This window comes from Bos taurus, chromosome 2, assembly GCF_002263795.3.
Source record: "Bos taurus isolate L1 Dominette 01449 registration number 42190680 breed Hereford chromosome 2, ARS-UCD2.0, whole genome shotgun sequence".
In the NCBI taxonomy this organism is placed as follows: Eukaryota; Metazoa; Chordata; class Mammalia; order Artiodactyla; family Bovidae; genus Bos; species Bos taurus.
In genome coordinates, this window is record NC_037329.1 from 8,048,158 (window position 1) to 8,070,561 (window position 22,404).

The following is a 22,404-nucleotide window of genomic DNA, read 5'->3' on the forward strand; positions in this document are numbered from 1 at the left end:
TCCTATTCTGAGCCTTTTAGATTATTCCTGGTTTTGCTTGCCTCCACCTCCTCCAGTTAAGCTACTGGTTAACCATTTCTCATAAGGACAGCAATAATACTCTGAAATATATCTCACTCCTGCTTTTGTCAATTCTCTGCTTTGGGTAATTCCTATCACCTTTAGAGTAAGAAGACAAAGACCCAGCTGTATCTCCATACTTTGACACAACTAACTACAAAAAAACCAATGTGCAAATGGTAAATTTAAATCACCAAAAAAATCTAACTCAAGAACAGGGTGGCAGAAAGTAAATTGCTTATGGTTCCAGTGAACCAAAGCTTTATAACACTAGCTCTGACAAAAAAGAGTATTATATGTCTGCAGTGTTTTTTACCTCTATGAATGGATCTGTACTACACAATTTCCTTAATTTCATTCCCATTGGCTTTATCTTTTATATTTAAATTACATTAGATTTATCAAAACTCCAAGCTTGAAACTACTCAAACAAGGCACTAAGATTCCTTTAATGTTTCCTAAGGTACATTGAATGTTTCCAATGCAATTAGGACACCAAACAACCAAATAAACAGTAATGTGATCTTATGGATTAGATTTTGAATTTGTATTTCAAGTCATTTATTTTTATTGAATAATGATTCTGATTTATGTGTAGAATACATTCATTCCAGAATAACTTTAGTTAAGATGATTAATACAATTACTGTATTAAAAACATAATAGAAGTTGGTGAATTGAGTAATAAAATATCTGTATAGAGTAATGGCACTAATCACATCCAAAGTTTACAAAATCCAAGTAGTCCATAAATTTTCTTTAATTATATACATTGTTTTTTATAAAATGTTTATTTCAAATGAAGATACCACTTAATAACTATTTTAATTAAGATATTTTCTCATTTAAGAAACTGAAAGGTCAAGTTCAAATTGGTTTGAAAAATAATTTACTGTCAAATTTACATGACAGTAAATCCAGAAATATGGTAGGTTGGTTCAGGCACCCAACAATGCCATCAAGTATCCAGGTTCTTTACATTTATTCTTTCATCATGGATTCATTTGTTTTGTCCTCAAGCTAGATCTCCTCATGGACAAGAGATGATCTCCCGTTGCAATTTCAAGCATCTATTCCAGAACAGGACAAATATCAGGAGCTGAGACATGCCATCTCATCCAATGTCTTCTCTACCTCCCTCCAGTTCTGTTATTTCATACAATTGATTCTGTCTGTGACAAGGAACAAGTGCCTCCTCCAAAACCAATCACTGACAAGGGGAATAGAAACACTGTAACTATTAGTTCAGCCTAATCCAAATTTCACTTTTATTAGAAATGAATTGCTTTCCCCTGGAAGCAAGGCCAAGCAGCTGGAGTTCATTCCATGTGGACTAATACTCCAAAATGAAGATAGGGGAGGCTGTGTCCTGCCCAAATAAAAGATAAGAGACCATATATTCCTCATTGTCTAAGTTAAGGAGACCTTCCCAACTGAAAAGTTTCTTGGAGGTCAAAAGGTAAGTGATGTCTAGGTACCCATAGGTCTTTCAGTGGAATCCATCTAGCTAAGAGATGAGCACATGCACAAGAGGGGTTCTGATATGTACCAAATATGGGCTCAGAACCAGGGAAGCCAAAATGATTGACGAAAGGAAACCCAGAAGAAATGCCCCACGTAAGTGATTTAAACTGTCACAAGGGCATGGTTGTCTCCCTGAATCTGCCCATGTGTCTATCCACATATACTGTATTCTTTCTTCCCCTAATAAATACTTTTACTTGTTTCACTAGTTTTCATCTTTGTGAGAATTCTTTTCTGCAAAGCTGATGGGCCAGGGCCTTGTCAACGACCAGTAGTCTACTGGCTAGGATTCAGTGCTTTCACTGCCACAACTCAACATCAATCTCTGGCCAGGAACCAAAACCCTGCTTCAAGCCACGGCAGGCTGAGGCCATCCGAGATTACCCTGAGTTGTGAGGGGAGTAGTGGACATCTGAATAACACCAGAGTTCTATGGACAAAGAGGAATAAAGAAATCACTTAAATAAACAACAAATAACAAGGACTGTGATGTGACTCTTAAAAGTGAAATATGTTTCTATGAATTGATGTGCATGAAATGGAAAGGAGAAGTAACTTCAGGTAGGACTTCCCAGGTGGCTCTAGTGGTAAACAATCTGCCTACCAATGCAGGAAATGCAAGAGACAGGGATTCGATCCTTAGGTCAAAAAGATCCTCTGGAGGAGGAAACGGCAACTCATTCCAGTATTGTCTGGGAAATTCTGTGGACAGAGGAGCCTGGTGGGCATTGCAACCACGGGGTTGCAAAGAGTTGGACGTGACTGAGTGTGCATGCATAGAAAATCACACCTGGCTTAAGTTATTCAATGTCATTCAGAGAGAACAAGGAGATCCAACAGGGAAGGTATACAAATAAGTGCCAATGATGGTTGATCCCTATCATTAGAGAAGACAAAGTGAAGCCAAAAACAAGAAAAAAACAAAGATAATTTTCATTCATTGTGATCTTGAAGCTACTGTCAATTTTCAAGTACAGAATTATTACCTTGCACCCATCCCTTGGAATGTTAAGGTGGTCCAGATCAACAAAAATCAGACCAATTTTATAAACGTGAAGCCCTACACAGTATTATGTCAAATTAATAACGTTAAAGAAATTTCTTTTGTCATATATTCAAAAAATAAAACTGAGTCAACAGTTTCAATTAAATCAAATACTAGTAAAACTGGAAACTAATTTTAAAAAAATTGTCAAGCCAAACAAACAGAAGAAAGAGAACATACAGAAATAAATTACATCATTGATGTTTTAATTATATATAGCCTTCATAACACCATAATTTGCTGTACTTTTATGTATGTATTCTTATTTTCCAAAATTCTAGGCATGCATTAAATTTCTCATCAACAATGGTCATGACAAATGCACATCATATAACCAAATATACAAAATATACAAAATAACTCAGTGATGCATAGAAAAAATCAAGTTTCCATATATACACAAATTATTTTTTCCTTAGTATTCACAGGAAATCAACAATACTGGCTTGGTTATTTCTTACTAAACAGGAGATACAAAAATCTGTCTCACATATCTATTCTCTCTTGCAAAACATATTTACTCTCTCCTGCAATTTAAGATGAACCTGAGGAGACAACACATTTATGTATGAAAAATAAACCCGTACAAGACAAAATTCCCAGCCAAATCCTTCCAAAAGTAGTTAATGCTATAATGTGAGAAAGCTAAATCTGTTCTTTAATATACATATTCTAAAATGAAATGAAATGCTTCTTTGAACTGTGTCACTAAGATAACCAAAAACTGTACACATGCTTCTTGAATAAAGCAAATTACCTGCAAAATATGCATTATTTGTCAGATAGTAACTTTCAAAAACAATTTAGGACACCTCTGTACATCTACACAGTATCAGATAAAACTGAGTTGCATGCATGTGTGCTAAGTCACTTCAGTCGTGTCCAACTCTTTGCAACCATATGGACTGTAGCCCACCAGGATCTTCTGTCTGTGGGATTCTCCTGGCAAGAATACTGGAGTGGGTTGTCAAGCCCTCCTCCAGGGATCTTCCCAATCCAGGGAACGAATGCACATCTCTTATGTCTCCTGTAATGGCAGGTAAGTTATTTACCAATAGCGCCACCTGGGAAGCCCAAAACTGAGTTAAGTAACTTCAGTTTCTTTTTTTCTCATTAAATGACAGCTAAACCCACTGCCAGTTGTTAAGAAAACAGTATAGGTTTCTAGAGGTTCTTAAACTTTATTGTGCATGAATCCATTTAGCAATCTAATAATTGATGGACCCCTTTTCAAAAACTCTATTTAAATGTATAAAATATAAATTATGTAAAAGAACAGATTTATTATGGTTTAGTAATTAAATTATATTAAAAATAGTTTGACATATAGCTACATGACTATAGATATATCCATATATAAAAATAATTCCTAGAAGCAGGTGTAATTACTATTATAATTTGAAGTTAGCTATAAACATAAAAACATTTCAAAAATGTGCAGAGTAATGAGACACTACATTAAATATGTACAACTGCTAGAAATTTACAGGTAGCTAAGGAAGGAGAGATAAGAAACACTTCCTCAGCGATCAATGCAAAGAAATAGAGGAAAACAACAGAATGGGAAAGACTAGAGATCTCTTTAAGAAAATTAGAGATACCAAGGGAACATTTCATGCAAAGATGGGCTCAATACAGGACAGAAATGGTATGGACCTAACAGAAGCAGAAGATATTAAGAAGAGGTGGCAAGAATATACAAAAGAATTGTACAAAAAAGAGCTTCACGACCAAGATAATCACAATGGTGTGATCACTCACCTAGAGCCAGACATCCTAGAAAGTGATGCTTAGAAAGCATCACTACGAACAAAGCTAGTGGAGGTGATGGAATTCCAGTTGAGCTATTTCAAATCCTAAAAGATGATGCTGTGAAAGTGCTGCACTCAATATGCCAGCAAATCTGGAAAACTCAGCAGTGGCCACAGGACCAGAAAAGGTCAGTTTTCCTTCCAATCCCAAAGAAAGGCAATGCCAAAGAATGCTCAAACTACCGCACAATTGTACTCATCTCACACGCTAGTAAAGTAATGCTCAAAATTCTCCAAGCCAGGCTTCAGCAATACGTGAACCATGAACTTCCAGATGTTCAAGCTTGTTTTAGAAAAGGCAGAGGAACCAGAGATCAAATTGCCAACATCCGCTGGATCATGGAAAGAGCAAGAGAGTTCCAGAAAAACATCTATTTCTGCTTTATTGACTACGCCAAAGCCTTTGACTACGTGGATCACAATAAACTGTGGAAAATTCTAAAAGAGATGGGCATACCAGACCACCTGACATGCCTCTTGAGAAACCTATATGTAGATCAGGAAGCAACAGTTAGAACTGGACATGGAACAACAGCCTGGTTCCAAATAGGAAAAGGAGTACGTCAAGGCTGTATATTGTCACCGTGCTTATTTAACTTCTATCCAGACTACATCATGAGAAACGCTGGACTGGAAGGACAAGCTGGAATCAAGATTGCCGGGAGAAATCTAAATAACGTCAGATATGCAGATGACACCACCGTTATGGCAGAAAGTGAAGAGGAACTAAAAAGCCTCTTGAGGAAAGTGAAAGTGGAGAGTGAAAAAGTTGGCTTAAAGCTCAACATTCAGAAAACGAAGATCATGGCATCCAGTCCCATCACTTCATGGGAAATAGATGGGGAAACAGTGTCAGACTTTATTTTTGGGGGCTCCAAAATCACTGCAGATAGTGACTGCAGCCATGAAATTAAAAGATGCTTACTGCTTGGAAGGAAAGTTATGACCAACCTAGATAGCATATTCAAAAGCAGAGACATTACTTTGCCAGCAAAGGTCCATCTAGTCAGGCTATGGTTTTTCCTGTGGTCATGTATGGATGTGAGAGTTAGACTGTGAAGAAAGCTGAGCGCTGAAGAATTGATGCTTTTGAACTGTGGTGTTGGAGAAGACTCTTGAGAGTCCCTTGGATGGCAAGGAGATCCAACCAGTCCATCCTAAAGGAGATCAGTCCTGGGTGTTCATTGGAAGGACTGATGCTGAAGCTGAAAGTCCAATTCTTTGGCCACCTCATGCAAGGAGTTGACTCATTGGAAAAGACCCTGATGCTGGGAGGGATTAGGGGCAGGAGGAGAAGGGGATGACAGAGGATGAGATGGCTGAATGGCATCACCGACTCGATGGACATGAGTTTGAGTGAACTCCAGGAGTTGGTGATGGACAGGGAGGCCTGGCGTGCTGTGACTCATGGGGTCACCAAGAGTTGGACACGACTGAGTGACTGAACTGAACTAAACTGAAGACTGTTTGTGGGCTTCCCTTGTGGTTCAGCTGGTAAAGAATCTGCCTACTATGTGGGAAACCTGGGTTTGAACACTGGGTTGGGAAGATCCCCTGGAGAAGGGAAAGGTTATCCACCCCAGTATTCTGGCCTGGAAAATTCCATGGACTGTATAGTCCATGGGGCTGCAAAGAGTTGGAGACGACTAAGTGACTTTCACTAAGACTGTGTGTGTGACTCCTTTCCTTCAAAACTGAAACATATCCTAAATCTCAGTGAGATATTCATTAGAGTAATAATGCTAATATTTTATATCCAAGTCCATGTACCACCCCACCCCACTCCACCCCACCCCTGACCCCAGAGTGTGAAATGGAACACACACTCAACTCTTTATGACTCCAATTACATGTCAGTTAGACCTGGAGAAATAAAAAAAGATAGCAGGGTTGTTTTTTGTTTTTGTTTTTGTTTTTTAAGATAATTAATCCAAAGTTCTTAAACTCCCATATGCAATTACTAATGATTATGGTCATCAACATGAAGACAAAAAGGCGAAACATCTCCAAAGTTCTGAGACCATTTGCTCTGTTAATCTAGGCCTCCTTGTCTTTACTGTCTTGAATTGTCTTTATTCATTGCTCAATAACTCATCCTCATCTTTTGCCCAGGAATCACCTCCATACTTTCTTTACAGACACTGCTTTCCCTCATGCTGATGGATAATCTCCACACCCTACTTCTTCAACATTCTCTCCACTGTAACACAGAATTATATGGAAATAGCAAGTTCTATTTAAGTCTATTTAATTGGATATAGGTCTCTATCACCTACTACTAAAATAACATAACTGCCAAAAAAAACTAGTACTCAACACATTAAATTCAACAAGATTGTACGAAAATACTTTTATTGGTCAACTTATAATTTAAACCTAGTTACATTTTCAAAACGAGAAGGGAGTGGGCAAAGATTGCAAATTTCTATGAAGATTTAAGAGAAAGTCTGTATCTCATCAATAAGGAAGTCCTAAAGATTTCTTTTTGTTTCAGTCAGTCATGTCTGACTCTTTGTGACCCCATGGACTGCAGCACGCCAGGCTTCACCACGCCCTATCCTTCACCATCTCCCAGAGCTTGCTCAAACTCATGTCCATTGAGTCAGTGATACCATCCAACCATCTCATCCTCTGTCATCCCCCTTCTCCTTCTGCCTTCAATCTTTCCCAACATCAGGGAATGAGTCTTTCAAAAGAGTTGGCTTTTCACGTCAGGTGACCAAAGTATTGGAGCTTCAGCTTCAGCACCAGTCCTTCCAAAAAAATATTCAGAATTGATTTCTTTTAGGATTGACTGGTTTGATCTCCTTGCAGTCCAAGGGACTCTCAAGAGTCTTCTCCAAAAGATCAGTTCTTCAGTGTTTAGCATTGTTTATGCTCCAACTCTCACATCCATACATGACTACTGGAAAAACATAGCTTTGACTATGTAGACCTTTGTGGCCAAAGAAATGTCTCTGCTTTTTAATATGCTGTCTAGGTTGGTCATAGATTTTCTACCAAGGAGCAAGTGTCTTTTAATTTGATGGCTGCAGTCACCATCTGCAGTGATTTTGGAACCCCCCAAAATAAATATTTATTATAACATTGTTTTTCAAGGCCTCATCTGCACAACTCGAGGAAATTTCATTTTTCCAAATTAATCATACATGTCCTAGTTGACCTAATTTAAGCAATTAAGCCTATGATAATTCAGATCTTATAAATTTAGTAGTAGTTCTTCTTTTAAAACTAATTAAAGATAATGTTGGCAGTATAATAAATCTTAATTTTTTGCCATTAAGAATTTTAAAGTCTTTCTCCTAGATATCCAGAGTCACAATGATGTATTAAAACAGAAATAATAGTTCACAGAACTTCAAAACAATATCTACTCTTATTATAAAGCATTGTGACTTTGTAGATCTGAAATTTCAGTAGACTTTTGCCATGTGAGATGGCATTTAGGTAATTTTGAATACAATTCATTTATTCAAATGTTACTCTTAACAATTTTCTCAAATCGTATTTTGCTAAACTACACTGCATAAGCAGCTTCTTACTCAATTACTATATGCCAGCATAGATAAATTGCTTTGAAATTAACTCATTTATACAATTGTTCTTTATAATAAGCCAAATTTCTCTGCATTTATGTGTACTACCAGTGATGATCAACATTTAAAGACATTTTACAATGATAATAATGCACATCCTCAAGGAAGTAGTAGGAAATTCAACATCAGAGAAAATTCTGTATTTTTTTGGAGTTCTTAAAAGGCAGACAAAAATTAAACAGATTATGAGAAAACCGAGCACAGTGACTTTAAAAACACTTTACAAAGTACTCTGTCTTCTTAAATAAAACTCCTATCAGACGTACCAAGCTGTGTTTTAACTCACCCAAATGGAGATCTGGGTAAATTAACCTATTTGCTGTTATAATTTTATGGGCACTCTTGCTGGTTGTAAATAGCTATAGGAAAAACCAAGAGGCTAAAATTAAGTTCATTCTGTTATATCAACTTTTTTTTTTTTTTTTTAAACTGGAGGCTAATTACTTTACAATATTGTGGTGGTTTTTGCCATACATTGACATGAATCAGCCATGGGTGTACATGTGTTCCCCATCCTGAATCCCCCTCCCACCTCCTTCCCCATCCCATCCCTGAGGGTCATCCCAGCGCACCAGCCCTGAGCACCCTGCCTCGTGCATTGAACCTGGACTGGTGATCTATTTCACATATGATAATATACATGTTTCAATGCTATTCTCCCAAATCATCCCACCCTCGCCTTCTCCCACAGAGTCCAACAGTCTGTTCTTTACATCTGTGTCCCTTTTGCTGTCTCGCATACAGGGTCATTGTTACCGTCTTTCTAAATTCCATATATGTGCATTAATATACTGTATTGGTTTTTTCTTTCTGACTTACTTCACTCTGTATAATAGGCTCCAGTTTCATCCACCTCATTAGAACTGATTCAAATGCATTCTTTTTAATAGCTGAGTAATATTCCATTGTGTATATGTACCACAGCTTTCTTATCCATTCATCTGCTGATGGACATATAGGTTGCTTCTGTGTCCTGGCTATTATAAACAGTGCTGCAATGAACATTGGGGTACATGTGTCTCTTTCAGTTCTGGTTTCCTCGGAGTGTATGCCCAGCAGTGGGATTGCTGGGTCATATGGCAGTTCTATTTCCAGTTTTTTTAAGGAATCTCCACACTGTTCTCCATAGTGGGTGTACTAGTTTGCATTCCCACCAACAGTGTAAGAGGGTTCCTTTTTTTCCACACCCTCTCCAGCATTTGTTTATAGACTTTTTGATAGCAGCTATTCTGACCCGCATGAGATGATACCTCATTGTGGTTTTGATTTGCATTTCTCTGATAATGAGTGATGTTGAGCATCTTTTCATGTGTTTGTTAGCCATCTGTATATCTTCTTTGGAGAAATGTTTGTTTAGTTCTCTGGCCCATTTTTTTTTTTGTTTGTTTGGGTCGCTTATTTTTCTGGAATTGAGCTGCAGGAATTGTTTGTATATTTTTGAGATTAATTCTTTGTCAGTTGCTTCATTTGCTATTATTTTCTCCCATTCTGAAGGCTGTCTTTTCACCTTGCTTATAGTTTCCTTCATTGTGCAAAAGCTTTTAAGTTTAATTAGGTCCCATTTGTTTATTTTTGCTTTTATTTCCAATATTGTGGGAGGTGGGTCATAGAGACTCCTGCTACGATTTATGTCAGAGAGTGTTTTGCCTATGTTTTCCTCTAGGAGTTTTACAGTTTCTGGTCTTACATTTAGATCTTTAATCCATTTTGAGTTTATTTTTGTGTATGGTGTTAGAAAATGTTCTAGTTTCATTCTTTTACAAGTTACCAGTTTTCCCAGCACCACTTGTTAAAGATTTTCTTTTCTCCATTGTATATTCTTGCCTCCTTTGTCAAAGATAAAGTGTCCATAGGTGCGTGGGTTTATCTCTGGGCTTTCTATTCTGTTCCAATGATCTATATTTCTGTCTTTGTGCCAGTACCATACTGTCTGGATGACTGTTGCTTGTAGTATTGCCTGAAGTCAGGCAGGTTAATTCCTCCAGTTCCATTCTTCTTTCTCAAGATTGCTTTGGCTATTCAAGGTTTTTTGTAATTGCATACAAACTGAAATTATTTATTCTAATTCTCTGAAAAATACCGTTGGTAGCTTGATAAAGATTGCATTGAATCTATAGATTGCTTTGGGTAGTATACTTATTTTCACTATATTGATATATCAACTTTTAATTACCCGAATTGGAGATCTGCTACCACAGCACAGATGGTTCTGTCTGCTTTTCAGCTAAAATGCTGTCTAAACACACTCTTTCTTCATTCGAATACAAAGTGAGAAGTAGAGCTAAGTTTTATCATTTGATGAAACATTACATAACTATTTTAAAAGGTTATATACCCAGTCCTGAATGATTCCTTTAGTAGGTTACTTGTGCTCTATATTTTCTTCTACCAAACCTCTCAGCTAGCTGTGTTTTGGTCATTTAAATGGCTATCATCACTTCTACAAGAGAATGGATTAAAGACCGAACCCAAATCGTTCAATCTGCTCTTGGTTGATAGATCTGTCAAAGTTTAAGTTCCCTGAAACTCTTCAAGGACATGTGGTTGAAGTTTCAGGGAACAGGTCAACTATAACATCGGATAAGCAAAAGAAAAAGCTATACAATACAAGGAAAACACTACATTTACATACAATTCTCACTTCACAGAACCTTATAAATTTAGCAGTAGTAGTCATCTTTCAAGAAGTGGATTTACCTTCTGACAGCAGTTAACTGGGCGTTTGCCTGTATTCTAAAGGAAAGTAGAAAAGAATTTGATGATTATGTCACCATAAGAGCCATTAACCAAGAATGAGGATACCAGATCTTTCCCACTAATTTTCTTAACCTTTATGAGTATAAATAAAAGCCTGAAAACCCCATTAAAATTTGGGGCCAAAAATCAAGTATCTTTAGATTTATCTGGAAAAGATTTTAAATTAATGGATAAAACTAATTCAGTTCAGTTAAGTTCAGTCGCTCAGTCGTGTCCGACTCTTTGTGACCCCATGAATCGCAGCACGCCAGGCCTCCCTGTCCATCACCAACTCCCAGAGTTCACCCAGACTCACGTCCATCGAGTCAGTGATGTCATCCAGCCATCTCATCCTCTGTCGTCCCCTTCTCCTCCTGCCCCCAATCCTTCCCAGCATCAGAGTCTTTTCCAATGAGTCAACTCTTCGCATGAGGTGGCCAAAGTACTGGAGTTTCAGCTTTAGCATCATTCCCTCCAAAGAAATCCCAGGGCTGATTTCCTTCAGAATGGACTGGTTGGATCTCCTTGCAGTCCAAGGGATTCTCAAGAGTCTTCTCCAACACCACAGTTCAAAAGCATCAATTCTTCGGCGCTCAGCCTTCTTCACAGTCCAACTCTCACATCCATACATGACCACAGGAAAACACATAGCCTTGACTAGACGGACCTTTTTTGGCAAAGTAATGTCTCTGCTTTTGAACATGCTATCTAGGTTGGTCATAACTTTCCTTCCAAGCAGTAAGCGTCTTTTAATTTCATGGCTGCAGTCACCATCTGCAGTGATTTTGGAGCCCCCCAAAATAAAGTTTGTCACACTTTTGATCCATTGTTTCCCCATCTATTTCCCATGAAGTGATGGGACCAGATGCCATGATCTTCGTTTTCTGAATGTTGAGCTTTAAGCCAACTTTTTCACTCTCCACTTTCACTTTCATCAAGAGGCTTTTTAGTTCCTCTTCACTTTCTGCCATGAGGGTGGTGTCATCTGCATATCTGAGGTTATTGATATTTCTCCCAGCAATCTTGATTTCAGCTTGTGCTTCTTCCAGTCCAGCATTTCTCATAATGTACTCTGCATATAAGTTAAATAAGCAGGGTGACAATATACAGCCTTGATGTACTCCTTTTCCTATTTGGAACCAGTTTGTTGTTCCATGTCCAATTCTAACTGTTGCTTCCTGAAAATATCAATTAGTTGGAGTCGTTTTCTCCTATGAAAAATATACCTAGCACAAATAGAGAAATATCAAAGAATATATATGGTCTATAATTCTATGTACATATATATACATATCCATATAAGCATATATGTGGAGGAGGGATATCCAAATCTTGGAAGTTTCTAGTGTATAATCTGAATCTCCTCTTCAGAAGGCATGTGATAAGGATTATATGTAGGTATATTTATATAAGGCTAATAGCAAGAAACAAACATGAAATAAAGACAGCTATTACTATCTAGATATTATCTCATAGGTACACTCTGAAAATATATACAATGTTATTTGAAACTCTTAAAAATTTATATTAATATTTGTAATCACAATTGTTACATAAATTAATTCACTCATTCATATTAAGAGAGAAAATTAGAGCAATCTTTCCAAAACTATCCTTAAGTATACAGTATTGAATGATGAAACTTATTCCAAATTTACCATAACTATAGCACTTTAACAGTAAACAGAAAATTTGCAGTTATTCTCCTGCACAATTTTTGAGTCAACAAACTGTCTTCTGAGAAAAAACAATCATGCATTATATGCATCATTAGAGTGGTTGTAAACATTTTCTTAAAATAAAACAAACACAAAACTAGCAAATCACAGAACCTGAAAAGAGTATAAGAACAGTTTTCTAAGCCTAACTCTGGAATAATGACTTAGAACCATTATCTTTAAAACTAAAAGGTTGATTTCAATTTCATATCCTCACTGGAAGCAAAGCAATTTCTCTGCTCAAAGTTTATACTATTTTTCCTCTTTGAATTTGAATATGTTTCACCTCCCATAGGAACAAGCTTAAGTTTCCTGATCTCTAAATCCATTAAGACAAACACTATTAGATCTACCAGGCTCTAATGCGTTTAGATACCAGGGCTCACAGCAGTCAGGTCCTGTAACGACTTTTGAATTCATTATTATATTTGAATAAAGTAACTTTTTTTGTTCTTCAGAGGTTATAGAAAACAAATTTCAGTTTTTCAGAATGAACCAAAAAGTACTGTGCAAAGTAGAATTTAAATTTTAAATTATCTTATATTCAGCAATGGTGAATAAGATTTTTAAGACTTTAAAATCAAAAGCAAAACTGGATATTTTATATTAAAATTACCCTATCACATCCTTGAACAGTCACTCATCCTGTGATTATTCAAGAAAAGTATCTGCTATGTTAATATGACCATAAATTCAACTAAAATTTTCCTTATACTCCCACTTTTTACAGATTCACTTTTAATGATAAGGTTTCCTCAGTGGCTGAGCGGTAAAGAATCTACCTGCAACGTAGGAGACACATGTTCTATCCCTAGGTTGGGAAGATCCTCTAGAGGAGGGTATGGGAATCCATTCCAGTATTCTTGCTGTGGAAATAATCCCATAAACAGAGAAGCCTGGCAGGCTACAGTCCATAGGGTCGAAAAGAGTCAGACACTACTAAAGCAAAGAGCACTGCAGGGCACTAAGTCTAAAAATAAAAGTTATGATTAAGTATTTTACCAATAGATCTTATCCTTTACTTTACCCAATTTATTCTGTTTTATTTCTCTAATACAAGGACCTGTTCACCTGGAAAATAATTTTTACACATCCAAGAATACACTCAACTATAAAAATAAGTAGTTTATTTTACTAATTGATATATCAAACTAAAAATTAAATATCTCACAATTATTATACATGTATCAACAGTTTAACAGTCCATACATTATGGACAGCAATATAGATAATACATTATATGTTGGTAAAATGTTCAAGAAGCAAAATAACCTTCACAAATCACAGTGCTGAGAAGTTCAGGGCTGGGATTTGAATTCAAGCCTGATGTTTCCTCAGACATAAAAAGTACACAACAAATATTGGCTGAATCAATTAATGAATGGCTCCTAAATCTACCCTCTAATTTTTTAAGGAAACTATTGTGGCTATTGGGAAAAGAAAGTATGTTTATACATCATAAATGTATCTCAGTCTCTCAAGTGTTATTTCCGAGAAGGGAGCCAAATTCTGCAAATATGTTTGGTAATTTCTCATAAAAGCAAAATTGAGCTGGTTTAAAAAAAATAATTGGTCCTTGAGTATAAATATAAACCAAAATAAAAAGTAAATTAATTTGCTGATTGTTCTTTTCTGTTTGAGAGAATGACTCAGCTTTTGCCATAAGGAAATCTCAGCCAGTATTCTTTAAAAATAAAATTTATGATTAAACTACAACTATGATTAAAATGCAAGCTAGCAATTTTTATAAATTAAACACAGATATGTCACTATTACATGTGCAATTTAGATATAAATTTTCCAATTTATCCCTATAAATCTCAGCTGAATCAACCAAGACAGAAGCCCTATGACCTTTATGCTTAAAAATATATTAACATAAATTCATCTCTTTAATGCTCACTATAAGCTTCTAACTATGTAAAGGAAATTTCTTTACTTTGCAAGTGGAAAAACTGAAATCATAGACAGGGAAAACACTTCGCCAAGGGTGATTCATAAAGTCAATCTCAGACAGTAGGCTGATATCCACAATCTCAAACTCACCAACCCAGTGGAAATACAAACCAGGTCAGCATTTTTTACTGTTCAGCAACCCCAAACCCACAACAGTAGACCTACCTTCCTGGAAAAAAAAAAAAAAAATAGAGAAAACATGAACAATTTTAACACAAAAAAGAAAGGTCCTAATTGCAGATAAGATTCTTCAGTTCCCAGCTAGTCTGAAACTTGGAAACAGCAGGGCCTTACCTATTGGGCCAATGTGTGAAATACTGAGATCACACTGACTTCTACTCCTTCAGGTGAAAGAGCAAAATCTATTACTGAGATCACTCTTGACAAACACAAGGAAGACATTTGGACCCATTTTCCACTTCAATTTCATGGCCTAATTCTGTGCTATTTGAGAATACCTAATTGAATTATTTGATTTAGGTGGAAAAACATCTGCTCAAAACCCAAGTCTTCCCTTCTTACTGGCTATGAAAACAAAGAACGTCAAGGTCAAGGGCTTGAAGCTGCAGCAAGCCTAGTCCAAGTTGGGGAGAGAAATAGCAACAAAATGTGGGTATCCCCAAAATATGATCAGCACAAAAAGCATCAGATCCCCAGCTACTCCCCGCACCACTGATAGGGGCAATAGTCAGACTTTCCTCCTAGAGCACTTCTTTCACTCTCCTCTGTCACATCCCACTGCAGTCTATGCTTAGTTTATTTTATTTTTTTGGCCAGGAAGATTGATCTTAGTCACCTAAAAGTTCTCACTGCAAAAGAAACCCCTTGTTTAAACTCAAGTACAACCAACAGCTCCTTTCCAATCATCCCCTGCAACTTCCCCAATCCCTTTTATGCCTGGCTACTGAGCTCAGTCTAGTTTGGCTGCCTGCCAGCTTCCTCTCTTCTTTCCTTGTCAGTCGTGAAAACTTGGAAAATACTCCTGGACGGCTCAAGCAGACCTTTTAGTTATCCAATGGTGCAGTACCTTAGCCTGTCTGCTGTTTCCAGCAAGGCTTGTAGTCGCCAGCGACTGCACTCTCCCAATTGGGTTTTCTAGCAAGGCTACTTGTTTATATCGGGGAGGGAGGGAAAGAGTGGCAGAAAGGGGGGCGATTTGCAAATCTGAAAAATGTCCAACTCCTTGTTTGAGTTTCCTACCTCCTCACATTCAGTCTATCTCATTACTGCCCTCCTTTTAGCAACTTATTACCCATTTGGCATCAAAGACAAAATCATCCCTATCAGGGTCTCCTTGTAGTCCCAGAAATTAACAAGGGGAGTCACAACTGGAAACTCTCCAAAAACTTTTATTCTCAAGTGCTGATGCAAGATTTAAAAAAAAAAAAAAAAGGGTCCAAAAATAAATTTATTAAACCCTTCCTAATTGCATTACTCTTTGTCAAACTTGCAGACTGAAACAGTGCATGTAAATTTGATTGCCAGTGAAAGTAAAGCCGGAGCAGTTGGGGAAAACTGAGGACACAGGAAGAGATACCTTGACTGACATCCCGCACTTACTCGGGGTTTGCCCAAGGTACTAAGCGCACCCGCCAAGCCCAACACCAGCTACGTCTCCCTTACTCTACCCTGGCAGGCTAGTTCCAGCTGCGGCTTCCAGCTTCCTGTTCAAGTTCCATTCAACATCGTAAACACATTCCAAGAAACCCAGCCTGCCCAGAGTTCCCTCCCGCACACAGGGAACTCTGAGCTGCGGCCCCAGGAGCCACGGGGAAGAACCCATTGTGCTGGGTCCTGATGAGTGCAGGGAGCCAGCCCCCGAGGTGGTGAACCCCAGCGAGCGAGCTCGGCGCGGGAACCGAGAGCCCAGGGTTTCATCAACCCGCAGCGCCGCGCGCCGCTCTAAGGTAGAGCCTGCCTGAAGAACTACTTGACCCACCCAGTCAAAGGGTAACCGTGCGGGCGCCGCCCCTGAGTTTGGGCCCTCCCAGCCCTGGGCTTTAAAGAATCGGCGGCCCGGCCTCGGAGCTTCGCGCCTCCCCACCCCCATGTCCACACACTGCCGGAGCCAACAAAAGGGAGGTTACGCTGGAAGAAGTTTCGCTCCTGGGTCGCCTCGCGGTGACCCGGCGATGACTTGCCTGCTCAGCCCCGTCTGGTCCGCACACTCTCCGCCGTTCAGATCTGCCGGCGTCCCGCCAGCTCCTGCCCACCGGTCCCGGCCCCCCGGGACCAAAGTTACCACAAAGGGCTCCAGGAGTCGGGAGACCGCGGCGTCCCCGACCTCTGAGGCTCTCCGTCATCATCCCGGCAGCACTGCCACGGCACTCGTCAACAGGTCTCAGCCGCCTTTCTTGCTGAAAGACTCCCTGAGCTTTTCACCGTCCTAATTTTTGCAACCTGCCCCGCGGCGGCACGCAGCGCCGCGTTAGCCCTTCTTTCCCCGCCACCCGGCCGCGGCTGACCACCGCCCGCCGCCTCTCTTGGTGTCAGTTTAAAAGAGACTGTCTGCTACCTGGCGGGACGCGCGGCTACCCGGGAAGCCCTCAGATGAAACCGCGGTCTCTCCGTACCTTCCTGACGGATACAGTCGGGTCAGGCTCCGGGCAGGGGCGTGGAGAGCCGCGGGCGTCCTCGGGGCCGGGCGATCTCCGCTCCGGCGCAGCCGGGGCGCCGTCTCCGCGGCCGAGAGGGAAAGTTTCTCTACGTCAACGGCGAGCTGGCCTCGGGACCCTCCGGCTCCTGTCCCCTCCCTCGACGTGCTCGCGGCCCCCTCCCTCCTCTTCCTAATCGGCTGAAGCCGTTACTGGCGCGGGCTGGCGGCTGGGGCTCGAGGCTCGGGACTCCGGGTCGCTCCCGGCTGGGAACGCGGGGCTCCCCCTCTCGGCCAGAAGGAAAGTCTCCCAGACGCGGCTGGCGCACTTGGGGCGGTCTCCTTGGACACTTCCAAACGGGACGCCTGTGTTCCAGCTTGCTGACTTTCTTCAGTCTCTGATGCTTGTCTCCTATGGGCCCACTGGGTGCTGTGGCATCTGCACGAAGGACCCAAAGGGGAGAGGAATGTGGAGAAGGCTAGGCCTTACCTAACCCGGTTCTTAGTTGGCACAGAAGCCAAAACACAGTTCCACCCACCCCGCTCCTGGTCCCCCCGCCGCGTTTCCTTTTGAACCTCCTCCCTGAAGAACCGGATCGCGATTATTAGCCTTCCCTTATCTCTCTGTTTCCGAATACAATTTTAAAACACTTTTGCTGCTTAGCAAGGAGAGAGGGAGGTTAAAAAAAAAAAAATGTCAAAAAAGCACACATACGAGTAGACCATTGCAGCATTTATCAAGAAAGCATTGACACAGTTGTTGCTCTGACTCTGACCGCACCTCAACACTTTTTTTCATTTTTTTTTCTCAGTTTTTAAAAACAGACTGAATCTCTGCACTTCTTTATGCCTTAAAAAAGCAGATAAACAAAAGAAAAAAAAACTGCCTCCAACACTAGATCATGCTCATTTTCTCCATTCAGATATTAATCTTCAAAATTCAAGACTTCTGTATGGGGTTCAAGGGAAAACACAACAAACCATTTTCACTAACGTTTAAGCGATTCTTTGAGGATGAGAGGACATTTACCAAAGTTTTGGGGGACGCCACTAAGAATTTAGTTTACTATTTTTTTTTTTAATTTGAACGTGAAAACAGATGGAGAAAGGGGAAACAAAAAGGAGTTTTTTGCAGGACTAACAAATATACTGTATTACAGTGGAATCCTGGGCTTAGAATCAAACTAGTCATATTCCTTTCCAGATTCCATGCTTAACTCATTCTGTGCCCTAGGACACCGGTGGCAATCACAGCTGCCAAAAGGAATTATATAATAGAACTCGCAGAGTCACAGTCACATTTACAGGAATTAGACTAGTGTCAGGCACAGAGAAGGTACTCAATAAATATTTGGTTCTTGTATCCCACTAGATTTGACTATAACTAGGAGAAGATGGTACTAGAAATTTCCCCCAAAGACCTTAACTTTATCAGTGTTCTTCTCCCTAATTTTTTTTCCACTAGAAAAGATACATCACAATTATTAAAAAAAAACAAAACCTGAGTTTATAGATTACCCAGGTCCAGTCAAACTCCCCTTACTTTTAAATACAAGCAACTGAAGTCCAAGAATCTTAACTGATTTTCCCCAAATCTCGTTATTAGGAGGTACTAAAGCTAGGACCAGCAACCAGGCACTTAGTTCATAGGCAGAGTCTTCTTTCAACTATCTCTTCCACTTTATATCATAACAATCAAGCAGTAAAATAATTACATTTAAAACATTAATCATAGGACAATGCTGGTTGCCTTTTCTGTAAATAACATTTAAACAATTAATTTTCAAACAACTACTAAAAAATAAATGATGCCATATAGGTGATCAATTAATATTAAAATGATTATAAGAATAAATCAAATGATAGCCCACAGCATTGATACTTAGGAATAATGAGGTTGACCAGATGACCAAATCCATGCTTGTATAATGATGGGCTGCTATCTATGGGGTCATACAAGAGTTAGACACGACTGAAGTGACTTAGCAGCAGCAGCAGGTATATTCTTTTAACACAATATTTTAAAATTAAATACAGAACTCTAGGCTCCCAAGGACACACCAACAAATCACTGGGGTCTATGGCCCTCACTTTGAGAAACACTAGTTTAGTCTTCAATACTCTGGCTCCACTTGAAAGAGTAGGTCATAAGAATAAATAAGGCTGCAGAACTCAAACATAAGCTCCATCATTTAAATTAATGGAAAATTTCATAGCGTGTACTTATTTCTTATTCATTTGCCTCTGATATCTTTAAAGAGAAGTTCTTCTAAACCTTTTCTTACCTTACTCAGTGTTGAAAGTAGCCTGGAATTTTTTACATAGTTGGACTTTTATATAATTCCCAGGTTCTCAGAGATATCTTCCTTCTGAATAGGGATTATCTACTACACCAGCCTCCTCCTGAATTAGCCACTTAAATAATTTCTTGAAGGCATTTCTTAGTCTTCTCTTATAGAGTTCTATACTCCCTTTCCATGAGACTTGGAAGTTACCAAAAACAGAAAAAATTATAACCATAAAGTACATCTATCATGGATGAATGAATGGGAATGCATGAATCCCCATAACTGTCTTTTTCGAATCATTACATACAGAGTTAAAGATTACTCGTCTTTATATTACCTCCCAATGTTTAAGATCTCTAAACATGGTATTGCTCTCTAATTTTTATAACCTGACTTTTGATACAAAGTGCTTTATGAAATATCTTAGAAGTACAAAAATCTCAAAGATGTCAGAACCAAGTTTTTAAAAACATTAAAATGAAATAGAACAAGATTTAAAATCAGATCTATAGCATGCTCCAGGAACTGAAGATGCAGGATAGCAAGGAGATGGGCTGCAGAGGAGGCTCTGGCAGGGCACCACCATTAGAATGTGCCTAATTCTACTTACAGCAAATATTCAGATTTCCATTTGAAAAGTCTTCACATGCATCATAGGAACATACCATTTACTGAATGATCCATTCTTTTCCCAGTGATCTTAGAAGTAATCCTTGGTGGTTTATTCGCTAAGCCATGTCTGACTCTTGCAACCCCGTGGACTGTAGCCTGCCAGGCTCCTCTGTCAATGAGATTTTCCAGCAAGATTACTGGAGTGGGTTGCCATTTCCTTCTCCAAGTGGTCTTCCTGACCCAGGAATTGAACTCCTGCATTGCAGGAGATTCTTTCCCAACTGAGCTACAAGGGAAGCCCAAAGTAATCCTTCAGTTCAGTTCAGTTCAGTCGCTCAGTCGTGTCGACTCTTTGTGACCCCATGAATCGCAGCACGCCAGGCCGCCCTGTCCATCATCAACTCTCGGAGTTCACTCAGACTCATGTCCATAGAGTCAGTGATGCCATCCAGCCATCTCATCCTCTGTCATCCCCTTCTCCTCTTGCCCCCAATCCCTCCCAGCATCAGAGTCTTTTCCAATGAGTCAACTTCTCATGAGGTGGCCAAAGTACTGGAATTTCAGCTTTAGCATCATTCCTTCCAAAGAAATCCCAGGGCTCATCTCCTTCAGAACGGACTGGTTGGATCTCCTTGCAGTCCAAGGGACTCTCAAGAGTATTCTCCAACACCACAGTTCAAAAGCATCAATTCTTCGGCGCTCAGCCTTCTTCACAGTCCAACTCTCACATCCATACATGACCACAGGAAAAAACATAGCCTGGAGTAGACGGACCTTTTTTGGCAAAGTAATGTCTCTGCTTTTGAATATGCTACCTAGGTTGGACATAACTTTCCTTCCAAGGAGTAATTTCATGGCTGCAGTCACCATCTGAAGTGATTTTGGAGCCCAAAAAATAAAGTTTGTCACACTTTTGATCCATTGTTTCCCCATCTATTTCCCATGAAGTGATGGGACCCGATGCCATGATCTTCGTTTTCTGAATGTTGAGCTTTAAGCCAACTTTTTCACTCTCCACTTTCACTTTCATCAAGAGGCTTTTAGTTCCTCTTCACTCTCTGCCATAAGGGTGGTGTCATCTGCATATCTGAGGTTATTGATATTTCTCCTGGCAACCTTGATTCCAGTTTGTGCTTCTTCCAGTCCAGCATTTCTCATAATGTACTCTGCATATAAGTTAAATAGCAGGGTGACAATATACAGCCTTGACGTACTCCTTTTCCTATTTGGAACCAGTCTGTTGTTCCATGCCCAGTTCTAACTGTTGCTTCCTGACCTTACCATATATTAATTTAGATATAAAATAGGATCTGTTTATGAACATCCAGGTGTGATAAAACAGTAAAGAGAATGCAGTAAGACTCCTTCCAACTCCCACCAAAAAAAAGGTGTTATACAGACTGAAATCCAACCAGGGTTCCTTTCCAGCCATGTCAGTGGAGCTCATCTATTAGTCTGTAGAAAGGGGAATCTTTTCTAACTATAAAGACATCCTCCGCTCTTAGCTAAACACCTGCAGAGCTTCCTTGGAAGAGTTCTCGGTGTTTTTCTAATTTACACAAAACTACCATATGGGCTAGCAGCAGTCCTTTGCCATTTATCTTTCAGTGTATTCCTGCAATAAAACATTATTAATTGCCTCAGCCTATAATTGTTTAAAATATGTGTTCAGTAAGTTCCCTTAACTATTTCTTCTTCAAAAGTTTCATCATTATTCTCTCCTTTATTTTTCCAAGTGAACTTTGGAATAATTCTGTTAAGTTTCCTTATCATACTTCTTCTTTCCTACCTTTGATCACTAAACTCTTCTGTTAGAATTGTGTTAAACTTATATATTAGCCTACTCGAATCACTTCATTATTCAATTTTTCCTTCTGATCCTGAAACAGAAGATGCATTTCTATCTTGAAAAGAGTGGACTTCTGCACCCATTCATATCATGCCTTCCAGCCCATTAGCCCATAAAACTGCCACTTGTTGGGTCCTAGTTTTCTGCTGAGAATGAAAAGACTTTTATTCTACAATAACTACAGAACACAAACAACAACTGGGATTGTCACAGCCCGACTTTACAGTAGAAAAGAGGGAAAACAAAGATCTTGATCCAGGTCAGGTTTCCACTTCTAGTTCCAGTTCACATGCACCCGAGACTGTAGTGAGTGCCTTATAAGGAAGCCGGTCATGATCAAAAGAGAAAAACTTGTAGCAGCTTTATGGAGAGGCTTGGCCTAATGACCAGGGCTGGTCTCTTGAGACATGCTCTCCTGCCTCAGCATTTGTAGGCCAGAAAAGTTTGCTCAAAGTAGCTTTATTTTCACGAAAAGCTGCAGAATTCAGAAGATATTTTGTCCACTTGAAGACTCACATACTTAAAATACAAGAAATAGAACAAACAAATCTTACTGCAAAAAGAATTAGGTTATTTTTCTTTTAATTAGGTTGGAAACAAATAATACATTCTAGAC

The 22,404-nt window shown here is 39.2% G+C and overlaps 1 protein-coding gene across 1 annotated transcript in view; it reads right to left on the reverse strand.

Moving 5' to 3' along the window:
• Positions 1 to 17,147, reverse strand: part of GULP1 (GULP PTB domain containing engulfment adaptor 1) — a gene marked incomplete in the record, with an annotated part of 178,528 nt that extends 161,381 nt beyond the window's left edge. Inside the window, 2 exon segments of the mRNA NM_001079509.2 lie at positions 9,834 to 9,854; positions 17,017 to 17,147.
• Positions 17,148 to 22,404: the final 5,257 nt, after the last annotated feature.